The sequence below is a fragment of the Oncorhynchus keta genome, unplaced genomic scaffold (assembly GCF_023373465.1).
Source record: "Oncorhynchus keta strain PuntledgeMale-10-30-2019 unplaced genomic scaffold, Oket_V2 Un_contig_2290_pilon_pilon, whole genome shotgun sequence".
NCBI lineage: Eukaryota > Metazoa > Chordata > Actinopteri > Salmoniformes > Salmonidae > Oncorhynchus > Oncorhynchus keta.
In genome coordinates, this window is record NW_026283111.1 from 184,945 (window position 1) to 210,173 (window position 25,229).

The window sequence follows — 25,229 nt, forward strand, 5'->3', positions numbered from 1 at the left end:
AAAATAATGACACCCCTCTCCTCCTCTGTCAAAATAATGACACCTCTCTCCTCCTCTGTCAAAATAATGACACCCCTCTCCTCCTCTGACAAAATAATGACACCCCTCTCCTCCTCTGTCAAAATAATGACACCCCTCTCCTCCTCTGACAAAATAATGACACCCCTCTCCTCTGTCAAAATAATGACACCCCTCTCCTCCTCTGACAAAATAATGACACCTCTCTCCTCTCCCACAAATCCATCTCCCAGAATGCACCGACTTCTCTCCGCCAGTGGCGGTGATGCTGATGATCTTCCTCTGTCTGGAGGCCTTCCTCTTCCTCACCTTCACCGTGGTGATGTTCGAACGCAGATACACTCCATCTGCAACGACGAGACGGTGAGGCACCAAGCTCTGTGGTCGTCACCACTTAAAGGAAGTGTCAAGGTTAACACATTATTACTGACACCGTGCCCAGCCTGCAGTGGTGGAAGAAGCTCTGTGGTCGTCACCACTTAAAGGAAGTGTCAAGGTTAACACCAGCCTGCAGTGATGGAAAAAGCTCTGTGGTCGTCACCACTTAAAGGAAGTGTCAAGGTTAACACCAGCCTGTAGTGTTGGAAAAAGCTCTCAATTCTCATACTTGAGTAAAAGTAAAGATACTTTAATAGATAATGAATCAAGTAAAAGTAAAAGTCACCCAGTAAAATACTACTTGAGTAAAAGTCACCCAGTAAAATACTACTTGAGTAGAAGTCACCCAGTAAAATACTACTTGAGGAGAAGTCACCCAGTAAAATACTACTTGAGTAAAGTCACCCAGTAAAACACTACTTGAGTAGAAGTCACCCAGTAAAATACTACTTGAGTAAAAGTCACCCAGTAAAATACTACTTGAGTAAAAGTCACCCAGTAAAATACTACTTGAGTAAAAGTCACCCAGTAAAATACTACTTGAGTAAAAGTCACCCAGTAAAATACTACTTGAGTAAAAGTGAAAGTCACCCAGTAAAATACTACTTGAGTAGAAGTCACCCAGTAAAATACTACTTGAGTAGAAGTCACCCAGTAAAATACTACTTGAGTAAAAGTCACCCAGTAAAATACTACTTGAGTAAGTCACCCAGTAAAATACTACTTGAGTAAAAGTCACCCAGTAAAATACTACTTGAGTAAAAGTCACCCAGTAAAATACTACTTGAGTAAAAGTCACCCAGTAAAATACTACTTGAGTAAAAGTGAAAGTCACCCGGTAAAATACTACTTGAGTAAAAGTCACCCTGTAAAATACTACTTGAGTAAAAGTCACCCAGTAAAATACTACTTGAGTAAAAGTCACCCAGTAAAATACTACTTGAGTAAAAGTCACCCAGTAAAATACTAATTGAGTAAAAGTCACCCAGTAAAATACTAATTGAGTAAAAGTCACCCAGTAAAATACTACTTGAGTAAAAGTCACCCTGTAAAATACTACTTGAGTAAAAGTCACCCAGTAAAATACTACTTGAGTAAAAGTCACCCAGTAAAATACTACTTGAGTAAATGTGAAAGTCACCCAGTAAAATACTACTTGAGTAAATGTGAAAGTCACCCAGTAAAATACTACTTGAGTAAAAGTCTAAAAGTCACCCAGTAAAATACTACTTGAGTAAGAGTCACCCAGTAAAATACTACTTGAGTAAAAGTCTCCCAGTAAAATACTACTTGAGTAAAATTCACCCAGTAAAATACTACTTGAGTAAAAGTCACCCAGTAAAATACTACTTGAGTAAATGTGAAAGTCACCCAGTAAAATACTACTTGAGTAAAAGTCACCCAGTAAAATACTACTTGAGTAAAAGTCACCCAGTAAAATACTACTTGAGTAAATGTGAAAGTCACCCAGTAAAATACTACTTGAGTAAAAGTCACCCAGTAAAATACCACTTGAGTAAAAGTCACCCAGTAAAATACTACTTGAGTAAAAGTGAAAGTCACCCAGTAAAATACTACTTGAGTAAATGTGAAAGTCACCCAGTAAAATACTACTTGAGTAAAAGTCACCCGGTAAAATACTACTTGAGTAAAAGTGAAAGTCACCCGGTAAATTGCTACTTGAGTAAATGTGAAAGTCACCCGGTAAAATACTACTTGAGTAAATGTGAAAGTCACCCGGTAAAATACTACTTGAGTAAAAGTCACCCAGTAAAATACTACTTGAGTAAAAGTGGAAGTCACCCAGTAAAATACTACTTGAGTAACAGTGAAAGTCACCCAGTAAAATACTACTTGAGTAAAAGTCACCCAGTAAAATACTACTTGAGTAAAAAGTCACCCAGTAAAATACTACTTGAGTAAGAGTCACCCAGTAAAATACTACTTGAGTAAAAGTCTCCCAGTAAAATACTACTTGAGTAAAATTCACCCAGTAAAATACTACTTGAGTAAAAGTCACCCAGTAAAATACTACTTGAGTAAATGTGAAAGTCACCCAGTAAAATACTACTTGAGTAAAAGTCACCCAGTAAAATACTACTTGAGTAAAAGTCACCCAGTAAAATACTACTTGAGTAAATGTGAAAGTCACCCAGTAAAATACTACTTGAGTAAAAGTCACCCAGTAAAATACCACTTGAGTAAAAGTCACCCAGTAAAATACTACTTGAGTAAAAGTGAAAGTCACCCAGTAAAATACTACTTGAGTAAATGTGAAAGTCACCCAGTAAAATACTACTTGAGTAAAAGTCACCCGGTAAAATACTACTTGAGTAAAAGTCACCCGGTAAAATACTACTTGAGTAAATGTGAAAGTCACCCGGTAAAATACTACTTGAGTAAATGTGAAAGTCACCCGGTAAAATACTACTTGAGTAAAAGTCACCCAGTAAAATACTACTTGAGTAAAAGTGAAAGTCACCCAGTAAAATACTACTTGAGTAACAGTGAAAGTCACCCAGTAAAATACTACTTGAGTAAAAGTCACCCAGTAAAATACTACTTGAGTAAAAGTCACCCAGTAAAATACTACTTGAGTAAGAGTCACCCAGTAAAATACTACTTGAGTAAAAGTCTCCCAGTAAAATACTACTTGAGTAAAATTCACCCAGTAAAATACTACTTGAGTAAAAGTCACCCAGTAAAATACTACTTGAGTAAATGTGAAAGTCACCCAGTAAAATACTACTTGAGTAAAAGTCACCCAGTAAAATACTACTTGAGTAAAAGTCACCCAGTAAAATACTACTTGAGTAAATGTGAAAGTCACCCAGTAAAATACTACTTGAGTAAAAGTCACCCAGTAAAATACTACTTGAGTAAAAGTCACCCAGTAAAATACTACTTGAGTAAAAGTCACCCAGTAAAATACTACTTGAGTAAAAGTCACCCAGTAAAATACTACTTGAGTAAAAGTCACCCAGTAAAATACTACTTGAGTAAAAGTCTGACTGGACTACAGATCATTCTGGTCCCTGAGTCGTCTCCTAGTCTGACTGGACTACAGATCATTCTGGTCCCTGAGTCGTCTCCTAGTCTGACTGGACTACGGATCATTCTGGTCCCTGAGTCATCTCCTAGTCTGACTGGACTACAGATCATTCTGGTCCCTGAGTTATCTTCTAGTCTGACTGGACTACAGATCATTCTGGTCCCTGAGTCGTCTCCTAGTCTGACTGGACTACAGATCATTCTGGTCCCTGAGTCGTCTCCTAGTCTGACTGGACTACAGATCATTCTGGTCCCTGAGTCATCTCCTAGTCTGACTGGACTACAGATCATTCTGGTCCCTGAGTCGTCTCCTAGTCTGACTGGACTACAGATCGTTCTGGTCCAACTCCTTCAGTTTTCCCCTGATATCCATGAACAAATAGAACAAAATGTCTGTCCTGAATCGACCTAGTTGAGGCAGCAGTAGCACGGTTTCGTTAAAATAGTGTGTTGACTAAAGTGTCTGTCTGTTGTCTGTGTCTGTCTGTCTGTCGGTGTCTGTTTCATCTCCCAGGAGATCGAGCGTCTGAAGAATGAGAAGCCGACGTGGGAGCGGCGTGTGCGCTGGGAGGGGATGAAGGCAGTGTTCGGAGGCCCGCCCTCCTTCCTCTGGTTCAACCCATTCACCGGCCTGCGTCTGCGGCGCCTACTGATGACGCGTACACGCCGTAGTGGTGTGGAGTTCTCTGTCTGAGGGCTGAGCAGCCAAACACAGCTCTTCCCCGTCTGATAGCCTCGGACCTCTCTGGACCGTCTGATACCCCCAGACCTCTCTGGACCATCTGATACCCCCAGACCTCTCTGGACCGTCTGATACCCCCGGACCTCTCTGGACCGTCTGGTACCCCCGGACCTCTCTGGACCGTCTGATACCCCCGGACCTCTCTGGACCGTCTGATACCCCCTAGACCTCTCTGGACCGTCTGGTACCCCCGGACCTCTCTGGACCGTCTGATACCCCTAGACCTCTCTGGACCGTCTGATACCCCCGGACCTCTCTGGACCGTTGAACACATCATGGGGGTTCTGGTGGTACCTCTGGACTGATAGGATGGGGGGGTGATCTGTGACCTACGTAATGTAGAACAGCTGTACCCCCCCCCATACACACTACAGGGGCTCCCCTGAAGTCCCTGACTCTCTGCCCTTAGAAAAAGTGCTTCCAGCATGGCTGTCTCCACCCCACTGACAGGGAGACCTGTATCTGGGTCTGTCCTCCACACAGAGAGACTAGGGCTTTATCTGGGTCTGTCCTCCACACAGAGAGACTAGGGCTTTATCTGGGTCTGTCCTCCACACAGAGAGACTAGGGCTTCATCTGGGTCTGTCCTCCACACAGAGAGACTAGGGCTTTATCTGGGTCTGTCCTCCACACAGAGAGACCTTTGCCCCTGATGCAGCAGACTGAACAACAGGTTGACCTGTGACCTGGACCATGTTCAGGACCATGTTCAGGACCATGTTCAGGACCATGTTCAGGACCATGTCCAGGACCATGTCCAGGACCATGTTCAGGAGACTCAAATGGGACAACACCTGACCTCTGCCCCTGATGCAGCAGACCATGTTCAGGACCATGTTCAGGACCATGTCCAGGACCATGTCCAGGAGACTCAAATGGGACAACACCTGACCTCTGCCCCTGATGCAGCAGACCATGTTCAGGACCATGTTCAGGACCATGTTCAGGAGACTCAAATGGGACAACACCTGACCTCTGCCCCTGATGCAGCAGACCATGTTCAGGACCATGTTCAGGACCATGTCCAGGACCATGTTCAGGACCATGTTCAGGAGACTCAAATGGGACAACACCTGACCTCTGCCCCTGATGCAGCAGACCATGTTCAGGACCATGTTCAGGACCATGTTCAGGAGACTCAAATGGGACAACACCTGACCTCTGCCCCTGATGCAGCAGACCATGTTCAGGACCATGTTCAGGAGACTCAAATGGGACAAACACATTTAAATGGGGGAGGTTCTACCAGAATGAAGCAAATCCGAAACGCTAAAAAATGTATTTTTGTTGATTCTTTGTATTTTGTCTCATTGGTTGTTTTCCCTCCTTGGTTAGGAGCTGCTACAGTGTTTCCCAGACCCCAGGGCCCCCCTTTACCAGTGTTTCCCAAGGCCCCCCCTTTACCAGTGTTTCCCAGACCCCAAGTCCCCCCCTTTACCAATGTTTCCCAAGTCCCCCCCTTTACCAGTGTTTCCCAAGTCCTCCCCTTTACCAGTGTTTCCCAAGTCCCCCCCTTTACCAGTGTTTCCCAAGTCCCCCCCTTTACCAGTGTTTCCCAAGTCCTCCCCTTTACCAGTGTTTCCCAAGTCCCCCCCTTTACCAGTGTTTCCCAAGTCCTCCCTTTACCAGTGTTTCCCAAGTCCCCCCCTTTACCAGTGTTTCCCAAGTCCCCCCCTTTACCAGTGTTTCCCAAGTCCTCCCCTTTACCAGTGTTTCCCAAGTCCCCCCCTTTACCAGTGTTTCCCAAGTCCCCCCCTTTACCAGTGTTTCCCAAGTCCTCCCCTTTACCAGTGTTTCCCAGACCCCAAGTCCTCCCCTTTACCAGTGTTTCCCAGACCCCAAGTCCACCCCTTTACCAGTGTTTCCCAGACCCCAAGTCCACCCCTTTACCAGTGTTTCCCAAGTCCCCCCCCCCTTTACCAGTGTTTCCCAGGTCCCCCCCCTTTACCAGTGTTTCCCAAGTCCCCCTTTACCAGTGTTTCCCAAGTCCCCCCTTTACCAGTGTTTCTCCTCTGTCAAAATAATGACACCCCTCTCCTCTGTCAAAATAATGACACCCCTCTCCTCCTCTGTCAAAATAATGACACCTCTCTCCTCCTCTGTCAAAATAATGACACCCCTCTCCTCCTCTGACAAAATAATGACACCCCTCTCCTCCTCTGTCAAAATAATGACACCCCTCTCCTCCTCTGACAAAATAATGACACCCCTCTCCTCTGTCAAAATAATGACACCCCTCTCCTCCTCTGACAAAATAATGACACCCCTCTCCTCCTCTGTCAAAATAATGACACCCCTCTCCTCCTCTGACAAAATAATGACACCCCTCTCCTCTGTCAAAATAATGACACCCCTCTCCTCCTCTGTCAAAATAATGACACCCCTCTCCTCCTCTGTCAAAATAATGACACCTCTCTCCTCCTCTGTCAAAATAATGACACCCCTCTCCTCCTCTGTCAAAATAATGACACCTCTCTCCTCCTCTGTCAAAATAATGACACCCCTCTCCTCCTCTGACAAAATAATGACACCCCTCTCCTCCTCTGTCAAAATAATGACACCCCTCTCCTCCTCTGACAAAATAATGACACCCCTCTCCTCTGTCAAAATAATGACACCCCTCTCCTCCTCTGACAAAATAATGACACCTCTCTCCTCTCCCACAAATCCATCTCCCAGAATGCACCGACTTCTCTCCGCCAGTGGCGGTGATGCTGATGATCTTCCTCTGTCTGGAGGCCTTCCTCTTCCTCACCTTCACCGTGGTGATGTTCGGAACGCAGATACACTCCATCTGCAACGACGAGACGGTGAGGCACCAAGCTCTGTGGTCGTCACCACTTAAAGGAAGTGTCAAGGTTAACACATTATTACTGACACCGTGCCCAGCCTGCAGTGGTGGAAGAAGCTCTGTGGTCGTCACCACTTAAAGGAAGTGTCAAGGTTAACACCAGCCTGCAGTGATGGAAAAAGCTCTGTGGTCGTCACCACTTAAAGGAAGTGTCAAGGTTAACACCAGCCTGTAGTGTTGGAAAAAGCTCTCAATTCTCATACTTGAGTAAAAGTAAAGATACTTTAATAGATAATGAATCAAGTAAAAGTAAAAGTCACCCAGTAAAATACTACTTGAGTAAAAGTCACCCAGTAAAATACTACTTGAGTAGAAGTCACCCAGTAAAATACTACTTGAGGAGAAGTCACCCAGTAAAATACTACTTGAGTAAAAGTCACCCAGTAAAACACTACTTGAGTAGAAGTCACCCAGTAAAATACTACTTGAGTAAAAGTCACCCAGTAAAATACTACTTGAGTAAAAGTCACCCAGTAAAATACTACTTGAGTAAAAGTCACCCAGTAAAATACTACTTGAGTAAAAGTCACCCAGTAAAATACTACTTGAGTAAAAGTGAAAGTCACCCAGTAAAATACTACTTGAGTAGAAGTCACCCAGTAAAATACTACTTGAGTAGAAGTCACCCAGTAAAATACTACTTGAGTAAAAGTCACCCAGTAAAATACTACTTGAGTAAGTCACCCAGTAAAATACTACTTGAGTAAAAGTCACCCAGTAAAATACTACTTGAGTAAAAGTCACCCAGTAAAATACTACTTGAGTAAAGTCACCCAGTAAAATACTACTTGAGTAAAAGTGAAAGTCACCCGGTAAAATACTACTTGAGTAAAAGTCACCCAGTAAAATACTACTTGAGTAAAAGTCACCCAGTAAAATACTACTTGAGTAAAAGTCACCCAGTAAAATACTACTTGAGTAAAAGTCACCCAGTAAAATACTAATTGAGTAAAAGTCACCCAGTAAAATACTAATTGAGTAAAAGTCACCCAGTAAAATACTACTTGAGTAAAAGTCACCCTGTAAAATACTACTTGAGTAAAAGTCACCCAGTAAAATACTACTTGAGTAAAAGTCACCCAGTAAAATACTACTTGAGTAAATGTGAAAGTCACCCAGTAAAATACTACTTGAGTAAATGTGAAAGTCACCCAGTAAAATACTACTTGAGTAAAAGTCTAAAAGTCACCCAGTAAAATACTACTTGAGTAAGAGTCACCCAGTAAAATACTACTTGAGTAAAAGTCTCCCAGTAAAATACTACTTGAGTAAAATTCACCCAGTAAAATACTACTTGAGTAAAAGTCACCCAGTAAAATACTACTTGAGTAAATGTGAAAGTCACCCAGTAAAATACTACTTGAGTAAAAGTCACCCAGTAAAATACTACTTGAGTAAAAGTCACCCAGTAAAATACTACTTGAGTAAATGTGAAAGTCACCCAGTAAAATACTACTTGAGTAAAAGTCACCCAGTAAAATACCACTTGAGTAAAAGTCACCCAGTAAAATACTACTTGAGTAAAAGTGAAAGTCACCCAGTAAAATACTACTTGAGTAAATGTGAAAGTCACCCAGTAAAATACTACTTGAGTAAAAGTCACCCGGTAAAATACTACTTGAGTAAAAGTGAAAGTCACCCGGTAAATTGCTACTTGAGTAAATGTGAAAGTCACCCGGTAAAATACTACTTGAGTAAATGTGAAAGTCACCCGGTAAAATACTACTTGAGTAAAAGTCACCCAGTAAAATACTACTTGAGTAAAAGTGGAAGTCACCCAGTAAAATACTACTTGAGTAACAGTGAAAGTCACCCAGTAAAATACTACTTGAGTAAAAGTCACCCAGTAAAATACTACTTGAGTAAAAAGTCACCCAGTAAAATACTACTTGAGTAAGAGTCACCCAGTAAAATACTACTTGAGTAAAAGTCTCCCAGTAAAATACTACTTGAGTAAAATTCACCCAGTAAAATACTACTTGAGTAAAAGTCACCCAGTAAAATACTACTTGAGTAAATGTGAAAGTCACCCAGTAAAATACTACTTGAGTAAAAGTCACCCAGTAAAATACTACTTGAGTAAATGTGAAAGTCACCCAGTAAAATACTACTTGAGTAAAAGTCACCCAGTAAAATACCACTTGAGTAAAAGTCACCCAGTAAAATACTACTTGAGTAAAAGTGAAAGTCACCCAGTAAAATACTACTTGAGTAAATGTGAAAGTCACCCAGTAAAATACTACTTGAGTAAAAGTCACCCGGTAAAATACTACTTGAGTAAAAGTCACCCGGTAAAATACTACTTGAGTAAATGTGAAAGTCACCCGGTAAAATACTACTTGAGTAAATGTGAAAGTCACCCGGTAAAATACTACTTGAGTAAAAGTCACCCAGTAAAATACTACTTGAGTAAAAGTGAAAGTCACCCAGTAAAATACTACTTGAGTAACAGTGAAAGTCACCCAGTAAAATACTACTTGAGTAAAAGTCACCCAGTAAAATACTACTTGAGTAAAAGTCACCCAGTAAAATACTACTTGAGTAAGAGTCACCCAGTAAAATACTACTTGAGTAAAAGTCTCCCAGTAAAATACTACTTGAGTAAAATTCACCCAGTAAAATACTACTTGAGTAAAAGTCACCCAGTAAAATACTACTTGAGTAAATGTGAAAGTCACCCAGTAAAATACTACTTGAGTAAAAGTCACCCAGTAAAATACTACTTGAGTAAAAGTCACCCAGTAAAATACTACTTGAGTAAATGTGAAAGTCACCCAGTAAAATACTACTTGAGTAAAAGTCACCCAGTAAAATACTACTTGAGTAAAAGTCACCCAGTAAAATACTACTTGAGTAAAAGTCACCCAGTAAAATACTACTTGAGTAAAAGTCACCCAGTAAAATACTACTTGAGTAAAAGTCACCCAGTAAAATACTACTTGAGTAAAAGTCTGACTGGACTACAGATCATTCTGGTCCCTGAGTCGTCTCCTAGTCTGACTGGACTACAGATCATTCTGGTCCCTGAGTCGTCTCCTAGTCTGACTGGACTACGGATCATTCTGGTCCCTGAGTCATCTCCTAGTCTGACTGGACTACAGATCATTCTGGTCCCTGAGTTATCTTCTAGTCTGACTGGACTACAGATCATTCTGGTCCCTGAGTCGTCTCCTAGTCTGACTGGACTACAGATCATTCTGGTCCCTGAGTCGTCTCCTAGTCTGACTGGACTACAGATCATTCTGGTCCCTGAGTCATCTCCTAGTCTGACTGGACTACAGATCATTCTGGTCCCTGAGTCGTCTCCTAGTCTGACTGGACTACAGATCGTTCTGGTCCAACTCCTTCAGTTTTCCCCTGATATCCATGAACAAATAGAACAAAATGTCTGTCCTGAATCGACCTAGTTGAGGCAGCAGTAGCACGGTTTCGTTAAAATAGTGTGTTGACTAAAGTGTCTGTCTGTTGTCTGTGTCTGTCTGTCTGTCGGTGTCTGTTTCATCTCCCAGGAGATCGAGCGTCTGAAGAATGAGAAGCCGACGTGGGAGCGGCGTGTGCGCTGGGAGGGGATGAAGGCAGTGTTCGGAGGCCCGCCCTCCTTCCTCTGGTTCAACCCATTCACCGGCCTGCGTCTGCGGCGCCTACTGATGACGCGTACACGCCGTAGTGGTGTGGAGTTCTCTGTCTGAGGGCTGAGCAGCCAAACACAGCTCTTCCCCGTCTGATAGCCTCGGACCTCTCTGGACCGTCTGATACCCCCAGACCTCTCTGGACCATCTGATACCCCCAGACCTCTCTGGACCGTCTGATACCCCCGGACCTCTCTGGACCGTCTGGTACCCCCGGACCTCTCTGGACCGTCTGATACCCCCGGACCTCTCTGGACCGTCTGATACCCCTAGACCTCTCTGGACCGTCTGGTACCCCCGGACCTCTCTGGACCGTCTGATACCCCTAGACCTCTCTGGACCGTCTGATACCCCCGGACCTCTCTGGACCGTTGAACACATCATGGGGGTTCTGGTGGTACCTCTGGACTGATAGGATGGGGGGGTGATCTGTGACCTACGTAATGTAGAACAGCTGTACCCCCCCCCATACACACTACAGGGGCTCCCCTGAAGTCCCTGACTCTCTGCCCTTAGAAAAAGTGCTTCCAGCATGGCTGTCTCCACCCCACTGACAGGGAGACCTGTATCTGGGTCTGTCCTCCACACAGAGAGACTAGGGCTTTATCTGGGTCTGTCCTCCACACAGAGAGACTAGGGCTTTATCTGGGTCTGTCCTCCACACAGAGAGACTAGGGCTTCATCTGGGTCTGTCCTCCACACAGAGAGACTAGGGCTTTATCTGGGTCTGTCCTCCACACAGAGAGACCTTTGCCCCTGATGCAGCAGACTGAACAACAGGTTGACCTGTGACCTGGACCATGTTCAGGACCATGTTCAGGACCATGTTCAGGACCATGTTCAGGACCATGTCCAGGACCATGTCCAGGACCATGTTCAGGAGACTCAAATGGGACAACACCTGACCTCTGCCCCTGATGCAGCAGACCATGTTCAGGACCATGTTCAGGACCATGTCCAGGACCATGTCCAGGAGACTCAAATGGGACAACACCTGACCTCTGCCCCTGATGCAGCAGACCATGTTCAGGACCATGTTCAGGACCATGTTCAGGAGACTCAAATGGGACAACACCTGACCTCTGCCCTGATGCAGCAGACCATGTTCAGGACCATGTTCAGGACCATGTCCAGGACCATGTTCAGGACCATGTTCAGGAGACTCAAATGGGACAACACCTGACCTCTGCCCCTGATGCAGCAGACCATGTTCAGGACCATGTTCAGGACCATGTTCAGGAGACTCAAATGGGACAACACCTGACCTCTGCCCCTGATGCAGCAGACCATGTTCAGGACCATGTTCAGGAGACTCAAATGGGACAAACACATTTAAATGGGGAGGTTCTACCAGAATGAAGCAAACCAAACGCTAAAAAATGTATTTTTGTTGATTCTTTGTATTTTGTCTCATTGGTTGACAAACCTCCTTGGTTAGGAGCTGCTACAGTGTTTCCAGACCCCAGGGCCCCCTTTACCAGTGTTTTAAGGCCCCCTTTACCAGTGTTTCCCAGACCCCAAGTCCCCATTACCAATGTTTCCCAAGTCCCCCCTTTACCAGTGTTTCCAAGTCCTCCCTTTACCAGTGTTTCCCAAGTCCCCCCCCAGTGTTTCCCAAGTCCCCCTTTACCAGTGTTTCCCAAGTCCTCCCTTTACCAGTGTTTCCCAAGTCCCCCTTTACCAGTGTTTCCCAAGTCCTCCCCTTTACCAGTGTTTCCCAAGTCCCCCCCTTTACCAGTGTTTCCCAAGTCCCCCTTTACCAGTGTTTCCCAAGTCCCCCCCTTTACCAGTGTTTCCCAAGTCCCCCCTTTACCAGTGTTTCCCAAGTCCCCCCCTTTACCAGTGTTTCCCAAGTCCTCCCCTTTACCAGTGTTTCCCAGACCCCAAGTCCTCCCCTTTACCAGTGTTTCCCAGACCCCAAGTCCACCCCTTTACCAGTGTTTCCCAGACCCCAAGTCCACCCCTTTACCAGTGTTTCCCAAGTCCCCCCTTTACCAGTGTTTCCCACGTCCCCCCCCTTTACCAGTGTTTCCCAGTCCCCCTTTACCAGTGTTTCCCAAGTCCCCCCTTTACCAGTGTTTCCCAGACCCCAAGTCCTCCCCTTTACCAGTGTTTCCCAGGTCCCCCCCCTTTACCAGTGTTTCCCAGACCCTAAGTCCCCCTTTACCAGTGTTTCCAAGTCCCCCTTTACCAGTGTTTCCTAAGTCCCCCTTTACCAGTGTTTCCCAAGTCCCCCTTTACCAGTGTTTCCCAAGTCCCCCTTTACCAGTGTTTCCCAAGTCCCCCCTTTACCAGTGTTTCCCAGACCCCAAGTCCCCCTTTACCAGTGTTTCCCAGTCCCCCTTTACCAGTGTTTCCCAAGTCCCCCTTTACCAGTGTTTCCCAGACCCAAGTCCCCCTTTACCAGTGTTTCCCAAGTCCCCCCTTTACCAGTGTTTCCCAGACCCCAAGTCCCCCCTTTACCAGTGTTTCCCAGACCCCAAGTCCTCCCCTTTACCAGTGTTTCCAGACCCCAAGTCCCCCTTTACCAGTGTTTCCTAAGTCCCCCTTTACCAGTGTTTCCCAGACCCCAAGTCCCCCCCTTTACCAGTGTTTCCCAGGTCCCCCTTTACCAGTGTTTCCAGACCCCAAGTCCCCCTTTACCAGTGTTTCCCAAGTCCCCCCTTTACCAGTGTTTCCCAAGTCCCCCTTTACCAGTGTTTCCCAAGTCCCCCTTTACCAGTGTTTCCCAAGTCCCCCTTTACCAGTGTTTCCCAAGTCCCCCTTTACCAGTGTTTCCCAAGTCCCCCTTTACCAGTGTTTCCAAGTCCCCCTTTACCAGTGTTTCCCAAGTCCCCCTTTACCAGTGTTTCCCAAGTCCCCCCTTTACCAGTGTTTCCCAAGTCCCCCCCTTTACCAGTGTTTCCCAAGTCCCCCCCTTTACCAGTGTTTCCCAAGTCCCCCCTTTACCAGTGTTTCCCAAGTCCCCCTTTACCAGTGTTTCCAAGTCCCCCTTTACCAGTGTTTCCCAAGTCCCCCTTTACCAGTGTTTCCCAAGTCCCCCCTTTACCAGTGTTTCCCAGACCCCAAGTCCCCCCTTTACCAGTGTTTCCCAAGACCCCAAGTCCCCCCTTTACCAGTGTTTCCCAAGTCCCCCCTTTACCAGTGTTTCCCAGACCCCAAGTCCCCCCTTTACCAGTGTTTCCCAGACCCCAAGTCCCCCCTTTACCAGTGTTTCCCAAGTCCCCCCTTTACCAGTGTTTCCCAAGTCCCCCTTTACCAGTGTTTCCCAGACCCCAAGTCCTCCCCTTTACCAGTGTTTCCCAAGTCCCCCCCTTTACCAGTGTTTCCCAAGTCCCCCCCTTTACCAGTGTTTCCCAAGTCCCCCTTTACCAGTGTTTCCCAAGTCCCCCCTTTACCAGTGTTTCCCAAGTCCCCCCCTTTACCAGTGTTTCCCAAGACCCCCCCCCTTTACCAGTGTTTCCTAAGTCCCCCCTTTACCAGTGTTTCCCAAGTCCCCCTTTACCAGTGTTTCCCAAGTCCCCCCTTTACCAGTGTTTCCCCCCAAGTCCCCCCTTTACCAGTGTTTCCCAAGTCCCCTTTACCAGTGTTTCCCAGACCCCAAGTCCCCCCTTTACCAGTGTTTCCCAGACCCAAGTCCCCCCTTTACCAGTGTTTCCCAAGACCCCCCCCCTTTACCAGTGTTTCCCAGACCCAGCCCCCCTTTACCAGTGTTTCCCAGACCCCCCCCCTTTACCAGTGTTTCCCAAGTCCCCCCTTTACCAGTGTTTTCCCCAAGTCCCCCCTTTACCAGTGTTTCCCAGGTCCCCCCCCTTTACCAGTGTTTCCCAGACCCCAAGTCCCCCTTTACCAGTGTTTCCCAGTCCCCCTTTACCAGTGTCCCCCCTTTACCAGTGTTCCCAGACCCCAAGTCCCCCTTTACCAGTGTTTCCCAAGTCCCCCTTTACCAGTGTTTCCCAGGCCCCCTTTACCAGTGTTTCCCAAGTCCCCCTTTACCAGTGTTTCCCAAGTCCCCCTTTACCAGTGTTTCCCAAGTCCCCCTTTACCAGTGTTTCCCAAGTCCCCCTTTACCAGTGTTTCCCCCCCTTTACCAGTGTTTCCCAAGTCCCCCTTTACCAGTGTTTCCCAAGTCCCCCCCTTTACCAGTGTTTCCCAAGTCCCCCTTTCCCCAGTGTTTCCCAAGTCCCCCTTTACCAGTGTTTCCCAAGTCCCCCTTTACCAGTGTTTAGACCCCAAGTCCCCCCTTTACCAGTGTTTCCCAAGTCCCCCCCTTTACCAGTGTTTCCCAAGTCCCCCCCTTTACCAGTGTTTCCCAGACCCCAAGTCCCCCTTTACCAGTGTTTCCCAGACCCCAAGTCCCCCCTTTACCAGTGTTTCCCAAGTCCCCCCCTTTACCAGTGTTTCCCAAGTCCCCCCTTTACCAGTGTTTCCCAGGTCCCCCCCCTTTACCAGTGTTTCCCAGACCCCAAGTCCCCCTTTACCAGTGTTTCCCAAGTCCCCCCTTTACCAGTGTTTCCCAGACCCCCCCCAAGTCCCCCCCTTTACCAGTGTTTCCCAGACCCCAAGTCCCCCCTTTACCAGTGTTTCCCAGACCCCAAGTCCCCCCTTTACCAGTGTTTCCCAGACCCCAAGTCCCCCTTTACCAGTGTTTCCCAAGTCCCCCTTTACCAGTGTTTCCCAAGTCCCCCTTTACCAGTGTTTCCCAGACCCCAAGTCCCCCTTTACCAGTGTTTCCCAAGTCCCCCTTTACCAGTGTTTCCCAAGTCCCCCTTTACCAGTGTTTCCCAGACCCTTTACCAGTGTCCAAGTCCCCTTTACCAGTGTTTCCCAGACCCCAAGTCCCCCCTTTACCAGTGTTTCCCCAAGTCCCCCCTTTACCAGTGTTTCCCAAGTCCCCCTTTACCAGTGTTTCCCAAGTCCCCCTTTACCAGTGTTTCCCCCCTTTACCAGTGTTTCCCAGACCCCAAGTCCCTCCCCCTTTACCAGTGTTTCCCAGGTCCCCCCTTTACCAGTGTTTCCCAAGTCCCCCTTTACCAGTGTTTCCCAGACCCCAAGTCCCCCTTTACCAGTGTTTCCTAAGCCCCCCTTTACCCCAAGTCCCCCTTTACCAGTGTTTCCCAGGTCCCCCTTTACCAGTGTTTCCCAAGTCCCCCTTTACCAGTGTTTCCCAGGTCCCCCTTTACCAGTGTTTCCCAGACCCCAAGTCCCCCTTTACCAGTGTTTCCTAAGTCCCCCTTTACCAGTGTTTCCCAAGTCCCCCCTTTACCAGTGTTTCCCAAGTCCCCCTTTACCAGTGTTTCCCAAGTCCCCCTTTACCAGTGTTTCCCAAGTCCCCCTTTACCAGTGTTTCCCAAGTCCCCCTTTACCAGTGTTTCCCAGACCCCAAGTCCCCCCTTTACCAGTGTTTCCCAGACCCCAAGTCCCCCTTTACCAGTGTTTCCCAAGTCCCCCTTTACCAGTGTTTCCAGACCCCAAGTCCCCCCTTTACCAGTGTTTCCCAAGTCCCCCCTTTACCAGTGTTTCCCAAGTCCCCCTTTACCAGTGTTTCCCAAGTCCCCCCTTTACCAGTGTTTCCCAAGTCCCCCTTTACCAGTGTTTCCCAAGTCCCCCTTTACCAGTGTTTTAGACCCAAGTCCCCCCTTTACCAGTGTTTCCCAAGTCCCCCTTTACCAGTGTTTCCCAGACCCCAAGTCCCCCTTTACCAGTGTTTCCCAAGTCCCCCTTTACCAGTGTTTCCAAGTCCCCCCTTTACCAGTGTTTCCCAAGTCCCCCTTTACCCTAAGTCCCCCTTTACCAGTGTTTCCCAAGTCCCCCTTTACCAGTGTTTCCCAAGTCCCCCCTTTACCAGTGTTTCCCAAGTCCCCTTTACCAGTGTTTCCCAGACCCCAAGTCCCCTTTACCAGTGTTTCCCAAGTCCCCCTTTACCAGTGTTTTCCCAAGTCCCCCTTTACCAGTGTTTCCCAAGTCCCCCTTTACCAGTGTTTCCCAAGTCCCCCCTTTACCAGTGTTTCCCAAGTCCCCCCTTTACCAGTGTTTCCCAAGTCCCCTTTACCAGTGTTTCCCAAGTCCCCCCTTTACCAGTGTTTCCCAAGTCCCCCTTTACCAGTGTTTCCCAAGTCCCCCTTTACCAGTGTTTTAGACCCCAAGTCCCCCCCAGTGTTTCCCAAGTCCCCCTTTACCAGTGTTTCCCAAGTCCCCCCTTTACCAGTGTTTCCCAGACCCCAAGTCCTCCCCTTTACCAGTGTTTCCCAGACCCCAAGTCCCCCCTTTACCAGTGTTTCCAAGTCCCCCCTTTACCAGTGTTTCCAGGTCCCCCTTTACCAGTGTTTTCCCAAGTCCCCCTTTACCAGTGTTTCCCAAGTCCCCCTTTACCAGTGTTTCCCAGTCCCCCCTTTAAGTGTTTCCAAGTCCCCCTTTACCAGTGTTTCCCAGACCCCAAGTCCCCCCTTTACCAGTGTTTTAAGTCCCCCTTTTACCAGTGTTTCCAAGTCCCCCTTTACCAGTGTTTCCCAAGTCCCCCTTTACCAGTGTTTCCCAAGTCCCCCCTTTACCAGTGTCCCAAGTCCCCCCTTTACCAGTGTTTCCCCCCCCCCTTTACCAGTGTTTCCCAAGTCCCCCCTTTACCAGTGTCCCAGACCCCAAGTCCCCCTTTACCAGTGTTTCCCAAGTCCCCCTTTACCAAGTCCCCCTTTACCAGTGTTTCCCAAGTCCCCCTTTACCAGTGTTTCCTAAGTCCCCCTTTACCAGTGTTTCCTAAGTCCCCCTTACCAGTGTTTCCCAAGTCCCCCTTTACCAGTGTTTCCCAAGTCCCCCTTTACCAGTGTTTCCCAAGTCCCCCTTTACCAGTGTTTCCCAAGTCCCCCTTTACCAGTGTTTCCCAGACCCCAAGTCCCCCCTTTACCAGTGTTTCCCAAGTCCCCCCCTTTACCAGTGTTTCCCAGACCCCAAGTCCCCCCCTTTACCAGTGTTTCCCAAGTCCCCCCTTTACCAGTGTTTCCCAGACCCCAAGTCCCCCTTTACCAGTGTTTCCCAAGTCCCCCCTTTACCAGTGTTTCCCAAGTCCCCCCTTTACCAGTGTTTCCCAGACCCCAAGTCCCCCTTTACCAGTGTTTCCCAAGTCCCCCCTTTACCAGTGTTTCCTAAGACCCCTTTAAGTGTTTCCTAAGGTCCCCCTTTACCAGTGTTTCCCAAGTCCCCCCAGTGTTTCCTAAGTCCCCCTTTACCAGTGTTTCCCAAGTCCCCCTTTACCAGTGTTTCCCAAGTCCCCCCTTTACCAGTGTTTCCCAGACCCCAAGTCCCCCCTTTACCAGTGTTTCCCAGTCCCCCACCAGTCCCCCCTTTACCAGTGTTTCCAGACCCCAAGTCCCCCCTTTACCAGTGTTTTCCCAAGTCCCCCCTTTACCAGTGTTTCCCAAGTCCCCCCCAGTGTTTCCCAGGTCCCCCTTTACCAGTGTTTCCCAAGTCCCCCCTTTACCAGTGTTTCCCAGACCCCCAAGTCCCCCTTTACCAGTGTTTCCCAGGTCCCCCTTTACCAGTGTCCTCCCCCTTTACCAGTGTTTCCCAGCCCCTAAGTCCCCCCTTTACCAGTGTTTCCTAAGTCCCCCCCAAGTCCAGTGTTTACCAGTGTTTCCTAAGTCCTCCCCCCCTTTACCAGTGTTTCCCAGACCCCAAGTCCTGTCCCCCCTTTACCAGTGTTTCCCAGCCCCCTTTAAGTCCCAAGTCCCCCTTTACCAGTGTTTCCCCAAGTCCCCCTTTACCAGTGTTTCCCAAGTCCCCCTTTACCAGTGTTTCCCAGACCCCAAGTCCCCCCTTTACCAGTGTTTCCCTAAGTCCCCCAAGTGTTTCCCCTTTACCAGTGTTTTTCTTTACCAGTGTTTCCCCCCTTTACCAGTGTTTCCCCAAGTCCCCCCCTTTACCAGTGTTTCCCAGGTCCCCCTTTACCAGTGTTTCCCAGAGTCCCCCTTTACCAGTGTTTCCAAGTCCCCCTTTACCAGTGTTTCCCAAGTCCCCCCTTTACCAGTGTTTCCTAAGTCCCCCTTTACCAGTGTTTCCCAAGTCCCCCTTTACCAGTGTTTCCCAAGTCCCCCTTTACCAGTGTTTCCCAAGTCCCCCTTTACCAGTGTTTCCCAGTCCCCCAAGTGTTTCCAAGTCCCCCCTTTACCAGTGTTTCCCAAGTCCCCCTTTAAGTGTCCCAAGTCCCCCTTTACCAGTGTTTCCTAAGTCCCCCCTTTACCAGTGTTTCCCAAGTCCCCCTTTACCAGTGTTTCCCAGCCCCCAAGTCCCCCTTTACCAGTGTTTCCCAAGTCCCCCTTTACCAGTGTAAGTCCCCCCTTTACCAGTGTTTCCCAGACCCCAAGTCCCCCTTTACCAGTGTTCCCAGACCCCAAGTCCCCCTTTACCAGTGTTTCCCAGACCCCAAGTCCCCCTTTACCAGTGTTTCCCAAGTCCCCCTTTACCAGTGTTTCCCAAGTCCCCCTTTACCAGTGTTTCCTAAGTCCCCCTTTACCAGTGTTTCCCAAGTCCCCCTTTACCAGTGTTTCCCAAGTCCCCCTTTACCAGTGTTTCCCAAGTCCCCCTTTACCAGTGTTTCCCAGTCCCCCTTTACCAGTGTCCTAAGTCCCCCCTTTACCAGTGTTTCCCAGACCCCAAGTCCCCCTTTACCAGTGTTTCCCAGACCCAAGTCCCCCTTTACCAGTGTTTTTCCTAAGTCCCCCTTTACCAAGACCCTAAGTCCCCCTTTACCAGTGTTTCCCAAGTCCCCCTTTACCAGTGTTTCCCAGACCCCAAGTCCCCCTTTACCAGTGTTTCCCAAGTCCCCCTTTACCAGTGTTTCCCAAGTCCTCAAGTCCCCTTTACCAGTGTTTCCCAAGTCCCCCTTTACCAGTGTTTCCCAAGTCCCCCTTTACCAGTGTTTCCCAAGTCCCCCCTTTACCAGTGTTTCCCAAGTCCCCCCCAGTGTTTTAGTCCCCCTTTACCAGTGTTTCCAAGTCCCCCTTTACCAGTGTTTCCCAAGCCCCTTTACCCCTAAGTCCCCCTTTACCAGTGTTTCCCAAGTCCCCCTTTACCAGTGTTTCCCAAGTCCCCCTTTACCAGTGTTTCCCAAGTCCCCCTTTACCAGTGTTTCCCAAGTCCCCCTTTACCAGTGTTTCCAAGTCCCCCCTTTACCAGTGTTTCCCAAGTCCCCCTTTACCAGTGTTTCCCAAGTCCCCCTTTACCAGTGTTTCCCAAGTCCCCCCAGTGTTACCAGTGTTTTCCCAAGTCCCCCCTTTACCAGTGTTTCCCAAGTCCCCCCTTTACCAGTGTTTCCTAGACCCCAAGTCCCCCTTTACCAGTGTTTCCCAAGTCCCCCTTTACCAGTGTTTCCCAAGTCCCCCCTTTACCAGTGTTTTAAGTCCCCCTTTACCAGTGTTTCCTAAGTCCCCCCTTTACCAGTGTTTCCCAAGTCCCCCTTTACCAGTGTTTCCCAAGTCCCCCTTTACCAGTGTTTCCCAAGTCCCCCCTTTACCAGTGTTTCCCAAGTCCCCCTTTACCAGTGTTTCCCAGACCCCAAGTCCCCCCTTTACCAGTGTTTCCCAAGTCCCCCTTTACCAGTGTTTCCCAAGTCCCCCTTTACCAGTGTTTCCCAAGTCCCCCCTTTACCAGTGTTTCCAAGTCCCCCTTTACCAGTGTTTCCCAAGTCCCCCTTTACCAGTGTTTCCCAAGTCCCCCTTTACCAGTGTTTCCCAAGTCCCCCTTTACCAGTGTTTCCCAAGTCCCCCTTTACCAGTGTTTCCCAAGTCCCCCTTTACCAGTGTTAAGTCCAGTCCCCCTTTACCAGTGTTTCCAAGTCCCCCCTTTACCAGTGTTTCCCAGTCCCCCCTTTACCAGTGTTTCCTGTCCCCCCTTTACCAGTGTTTCCCTAAGTCCCCTTTAAGTCCCAAGTCCCCCCTTTACCAGTGTTTCCCAGTCCCCCCCAGTGTTTCCCCCCCTTTACCAGTGTTTCCCAGACCCCTTTAAGTTTCCTAAGTCCCCCTTTACCAGTGTTTCCCAAGTCCCCTTTACCAGTGTTTCCCAAGTCCCCCTTTACCCCAAGTCCTCCCCTTTACCAGTGTTTCCCAAGTCCCCCTTTACCAGTGTTTCCCAAGTCCCCCTTTACCAGTGTTTCCAAGTCCTGTCCCCCTTTACCAGTGTTTCCCAAGTCCCCCTTTACCAGTGTTTCCCAAGTCCCCCTTTACCAGTGTTTCCCAAGTCCCCCTTTACCAGTGTTTCCCAAGTCCCCCTTTACCAGTGTTTCCAAGTCCCCCCTTTACCAGTGTTTCCCAAGTCCCCCTTTACCAGTGTTTCCCAAGTCCCCCTTTACCAGTGTTTCCCAGACCCTCAGTCCCCCTACCAGTGTTTCCCAAGTCCCCCCTTTACCAGTGTTTCCCAAACCAGTGTTTCCAGTCCCCCTTTACCAGTGTTTCCCAAGTTACCAGTGTTTCCAGTCCCCCTTTACCAGTGTTTCCCAAGTCCCCCTTTACCAGTGTTTCCCAAGTCCCCCCTTACCAGTGTTTCCCAAGTCCCCCTTTACCAGTGTTTCCCAAGCCCCCTTTACCAGTGTTTCCCAAGTCCCCCTTTACCAGTGTTTCCCAAGTCCCCCCTTTACCAGTGTTTCCCAAGTCCCCCTTTACCAGTGTTTCCAAGTCCCCCTTTACCAGTGTTTCCCAAGTCCCCCTTTACCAGTGTTTCCCAAGTCCCCCCTTTACCAGTGTTTCCCAGTCCCCCCTTTACCAGTGTTTTAAGTCCCCCTTTACCAGTGTTTATAAGTCCCCCTTTACCAGTGTTTCCCCCAAGTCCCCCTTTACCAGTGTTTTAAGTCCCCCCTTTACCAGTGTTTTAAGTCCCCCTTTACCAGTGTTTCCCAAGTCCCCCTTTACCAGTTTAAGTCCCCCCTTTACCAGTGTTTATAAGTCCCCCTTTACCAGTGTTTCCTAAAGTCCTCCCTTTACCAGTGTTTAGTCCCCCCTTTACCAGTGTTTCCCAGTCCCCCCTTTACCAGTGTTTCCTAAGTCCCCCCTTTACCAGTGTTTCCTAAGTCCCCCTTTACCAGTGTAAGGATGTCCCCCCTTTACCAGTGTTTCCCAAGTCCCCCTTTACCAGTGTTTCCCAAGTCCCCCTTTACCAGTGTAACTGGTCCCCCTTTACCAGTGTTTCCCAAGTCCCCCTTTACCAGTGTTTCCCAAGTCCCCCTTTACCAGTGTTCCTAAGTCCCCCTTTACCAGTGTTTCCATTTTACCAGTGTTTCCAAGTCCCCCTTTACCAGTGTTTCCCAGTAACCTTTACCAGTGTTTCCAAGTCCCCCTTTACCAGTGTTTCCCAGTCCCCTTTACCAGTGTTTCCTAAGTCCCCCCTTTACCAGTGTTTCCCAAGTCCCCCTTTACCAGTGTTTCCCAGTCCCCCCTTTACCAGTGTTTCCTGTCCCCTTTACCAGTGGTAAGTCCCCCTTTACCAGTGTTTCCTAAGTCCCCCTTTACCAGTGTTTCCAAGTCCCCCTTTACCAGTGTTTCCCAAGTCCCCCTTTACCAGTGTTTCCAAGTCCCCCCTTTACCAGTGTTTCCCAAGTCCCCCTTTACCAGTGTTTCCCAAGTCCCCCTTTACCAGTGTTTCCCAAGTCCCCCTTTACCAGTGTTTCCCAAGTCCCCCTTTACCAGTGTTTCCCAAGTCCCCCTTTACCAGTGTTTCCAAGTCCCCCCTTTACCAGTGTTTCCCAAGTCCCCCTTTACCAGTGTTTCCTAAGTCCCCCTTTACCAGTGTTTCCCAAGTCCCCCTTTACCAGTGTTTCCCAATTTACCAGTGTTTCCCAAGTCCCCTTTACCAGTGTTTCCAAGTCCCCCTTTACCAGTGTTTCCCAAGTCCCCCTTTACCAGTGTTTCCCAAGTCCAAGTCCCCTTTACCAGTGTTTCCCAGTGTTTACCAGTGTTTCAAGTCCCCCTTTACCAGTGTTTCCCAAGTCCCCCCTTTACCAGTGTTTCCCAAGTCCCCCTTTACCAGTGTTTCCCAAGTGGTTTACCAGTGTTTCCCAAGTCCCCCTTTACCAGTGTTTCCAGCCCCCAAGTCTTTACCAGTGAGTCCCCCTTTACCAGTGTTTTCCCCCTTTCAGTGTGTCCCAAGTCCCCCCTTTACCAGTGTTTCCCAAGTCCCCCCTTTACCAGTGTTTCCCAAGTCCCCCTTTACCAGTGTTTCCCAGGTCCCCCTTTACCAGTGTTTCCCAAGTCCCCCCTTTACCAGTGTTTCCCAAGTCCCCCCTTTACCAGTGTTTCCCAAGTCCCCTTTACCAGTGTTTCCCAAGTCCCCCTTTACCAGTGTTTCCCAAGTCCCCCCTTTACCAGTGTTTCCCAAGTCCCCCTTTACCAGTGTTTCCCAAGTCCCCCCTTTACCAGTGTTTCCCAAGTCCCCCCTTTACCAGTGTTTCCCAAGTCCCCCTTTACCAGTGTTTCCTAAGTCCCCCTTTACCAGTGTTTCCCAAGTCCCCCTTTACCAGTGTTTCCTGAAGACCCCTTTACCAGTGTTTCCCAAGTCCCCCCTTTACCAGTGTTTCCCAGCCCCCAAGTCCCCCTTTACCAGTGTTTCCCAAGTCCCCCTTTACCAGTGTTTCCCAAGTCCCCCCTTTACCAGTGTTTCCTAAGTCCCCCACCAGTGGTCCCCCTTTACCAGTGTTTCCCAGCCCCCAGGTTTCCTGTCCCCCTTTACCAGTGTTTCTACCAGTGACCCCAAGTCCCCTTTACCAGTGTTTCCCAGTGTGTTTTCCCCTTTACCAGTGTTTGGGGTAACCAGTGTTTCCCAAGTCCCCCTTTACCAGTGTTTCCCAAGTCCCCCCTTTACCAGTGTTTCCCAGGTCCCCCTTTACCAGTGTTTCCCAAGTCCCCCTTTACCAGTGTTTCCCAAGTCCCCCTTTACCAGTGTTTCCCAAGTCCCCCTTTACCAGTGTTTTCCCAAGTCCAAGTCCCCTTTACCAGTGTTTCCCAAGTCCCCCCTTTACCAGTGTTTCCCAAGTCCCCCCTTTACCAGTGTTTCCCAGAGTCCCAAGTCCCCCCTTTACCAGTGTTTCCCAAGTCCCCCTTTACCAGTGTTTCCCAAGTCCCCCTTTACCAGTGTTTCCCAAGTCCCCCTTTACCAGTGTTTCCCAAGTCCCCCCTTTACCAACCAAGTCCCCCTTTACCAGTGTTTCCCAAGTCCCCATTTTACCAGTGTTTCCAAGTCCCCCTTTACCAGTGTTTCCCAAGTCCCCCTTTACCAGTGTTTCCCAAGTCCCCCCTTTACCAGTGTTTCCCAAGTCCCCCTTTACCAGTGTTTCCCAAGTCCCCCCTTTACCAGTGTTTCCCAAGTCCCCCTTTACCAGTGTTTCCCAGACCCCAAGTCCCCCTTTACCAGTGTTTCCCAAGTGTTTACCAGTGTTTCCCAAGTCCCCCTTTACCAGTGTTTCCCAAGTCCCCCTTTACCAGTGTTTCCCAAGTCCTCCCCTTTACCAGTGTTTCCCATGTCCCCCTTTACCAGTGTTTCCCAAGTCCCCCCTTTACCAGTGTTTCCCAAGTCCCCCTTTACCAGTGTTTCCCAAGTCCCCCTTTACCAGTGTTTCCCAAGTCCCCCCTTTACCAGTGTTTCCCAAGTCCCCCCTTTACCAGTGTTTCCCAAGTCCTCCCTTTACCAGTGTTTCCCAAGTCCCCCCTTTACCAGTGTTTCCCAAGGGTACCAGTGTTTCCCAAGTCCCCCTACCAGTGTTTCCCAAGTCCCCCTTTACCAGTGTTTGTCCCCCTTTACCAGTGTTTTCCCCCTTTACCAGTGTTTCCCAAGTCCCCCCCCTTTACCAGTGTTTAACCAAGTCCCCCTTTACCAGTGTTTCCCAAGTCCCCCCTTTACCAGTGTTTCCCAAGTCCCCCTTTACCAGTGTTGGGGTCCCCCCTTTACCAGTGTTTCCCAAGTCCCCCCAGTGTTTCCCAAGTCCCCCCCTTTACCAGTGTTTCCCAAGTCCCCCTTTACCAGTGTTTCCCAAGTCCCCCTTTACCAGTGTTTCCCAAGTCCCCCCCTTTACCAGTGTTTCCCAAGTCCCCCTTTACCAGTGTTTCCCAAGTCCCCCCTTTACCAGTGTTTCCAAGTCCCCCTTTACCAGTGTTTCCCAAGTCCCCCTTTACCAGTGTTTCCCAAGTCCCCCTTTACCAGTGTTTCCCAAGTCCCCCTTTACCAGTGTTTCCCAAGTCCCCCTTTACCAGTGTTTCCCAAGTCCCCCCTTTACCAGTGTTTCCCAGTCCCCCTTTACCAGTGTTTCCCAAGTCCCCCCTTTACCAGTGTTTCCCAAGTCCCCCCCTTTACCAGTGTTTCCCAAGTCCCCCCCTTTACCAGTGTTTCCCAAGTCCCCCCCTTTACCAGTGTTTCCCAAGTCCCCCCCTTTACCAGTGTTTCCCAAGTCCCCCCTTTACCAGTGTTTCCCAAGTCCCCCTTTACCAGTGTTTCCCAGCCCCCCCCCAAGACCCCCCCCTTTACCAGTGTTTCCCAGACCCCAAGTCCCCCTTTACCAGTGTTTCCCAGACCCCAAGTCCCCCCTTTA

General features: G+C 48.7%; 1 pseudogene; it reads left to right on the forward strand.

Moving 5' to 3' along the window:
• Window positions 1–10,989, forward strand: part of LOC127921640 (palmitoyltransferase ZDHHC7-like) — a 38,170-nt pseudogene extending 27,181 nt beyond the window's left edge.
• Window positions 10,990–25,229: the final 14,240 nt, after the last annotated feature.